Below are 1921 nucleotides of genomic sequence, written 5' to 3'. Positions count from 1 at the left end.
TTTTACCTCTATTTTTATGCGCCTTATCTCTAGCATTAGGGGCTTTTTGACCTCTGTTTTGAGGTGCCTTATCTCTAGCGTTAGGGATTTTATGACCTCTATTTTAAGGTGCCTTATCTCGAGCATTAGGGGCTTTTAGACTTATGATTTTAGGTGCCAGGTGCCTTATCTCTAGCATTAGGGGATTTTTTTACCTATATTTTGAGGTGCCTTAGCTTTAGCTTTAGTGGCTTTATGAAATTCGATTAAAGGTATTAACCGGTGATGAAGTGTGGGACAGAGGTAGATGGAGAACGCTGGCCAGAAACATCAACACCACATAAAAGTGGGAAAAGATGCAGACACAGAAGAAGAAGATGTCCTCTATTTTTAGATGCCTTATTTCTAGCATTAGGGGCTTTTTCACCTCTGATTTTGAGGGGCCTTATCTCTAGCCTCTAGCAATAGGGGCTTTTTGACATTATTTTGAGGTGCCTTATCTCTAGCATTAGTGGCATTTTGACCTATATTTTGAAGTGCCTTGTCTCTAACATTAGGAGCTTTTTTACCTCTATTTTTTAACTGCCTTATCTCTAACATTAGAGTTTTTTTTTTTACCTGTATTTCAAGGTGCCTTATGTCTAGCATTAGGTGCTTTTTCACCTCTATTTTAGGTGCCTTATCTCTAGCATTAGAGGTTTTTTCTTTACCTGTATTTCAAGATGCATTACTTCTAGCATTAGAGGCTCTTTGGCCTCTATTTTTAGGTGCCTTATTTATAGCATTAGGGGCTTTTTTACTTCTAATTTTAGAAGCCTTATATATAGCATTAGGGGCTTTTTGACCTCGATTTTGAGGTGCATTACTTATAGCATTAGAGGCTCTTTGACCTCTATCTTTAGGTGCCTTATTTATAGCATTAGGGTTTTTTTTTTTTACCTCTTTTGAGGTGCATTACCTCTAGCATTACAGTCTCTTTGACCTCTATATTTAGGTGACTTATTTATAGCTTTTGATGCTTTTTTTTACCTCGATTTTGAGTTGCATTATTTCAAGCATTAGAGGCTCTTTGACCTCTATTTTTAGGAGCCTTATTTATAGCATTAGGGTCTTTTTTATCTCAATTTTGAGGTCCATTACTTGTAGCATTAGTTGCTCTTTGACCTCTATTTTTAGGTTCCTTATTTATAGCATTAGGGGCTTTTTGACCTCGATTTTGAGGTGCCTTATTTATAGCGTTAGGGGTGTTTTGAACTAGATTTTGAGGTGCTCTACTTGTAGCTTTAGAGACTCTTTGACCTCTATTTTTAGGTGCCTTATTTATAGCGTTAGGGGCTTTTTTACCTAGATTTTGAGGTGCATTAGCTCTAGCATGAGAGGCTCTTTCACCTCTCTTTTTAGGTGCCTTATTTATTGCTTTTGATACTTTTTTTTACCTCGATTTTGAGGTGCATTACTTCAAGCATTAGAGGCTCTTTGACCTCTATTTTTAGGAGCCTTATATTTAGCGTTAGGGGCTTTTTGACCTCTATTTGTAGGAGCCTTACATATAGCATTAGGGGCTTTTTTATCTCGATTTTGTGGTCCATTACTTGTAGCATTAGTTGCTCTTAGACCTCCATTTTTAGGTGCCTTATTTATAGCGTTAGGGGCTTTTTGAACTAGATTTTGAGGTGCTCTACTTGTAGCTTTAGAGATTCTTTGACCTCTATTTTTAGGTGCCTTATTTATAGCGTTATGGGCTTTTTTACCTAGATTTTGAGGTACATTACCTCTAGCATTAGAGGCTCTTTGACCTCTCTTTTAAGGTGCCTTATTTATAGCATTACGGGCTTTTTTACCTCGATTTTGAGGTACATTACCTCTATCATTAGAGGCTCTTTGACCTCTCTTTTTAGGTGCCTTATTTATAGCATTAGGGGCTTTTTTATCTCGATTTTGA

The sequence above is a fragment of the Palaemon carinicauda genome, chromosome 15, assembly GCF_036898095.1.
Source record: "Palaemon carinicauda isolate YSFRI2023 chromosome 15, ASM3689809v2, whole genome shotgun sequence".
Taxonomy (NCBI): Eukaryota; Metazoa; Arthropoda; class Malacostraca; order Decapoda; family Palaemonidae; genus Palaemon; species Palaemon carinicauda.
Note: the sequence above shows the minus strand (reverse complement) of the source record.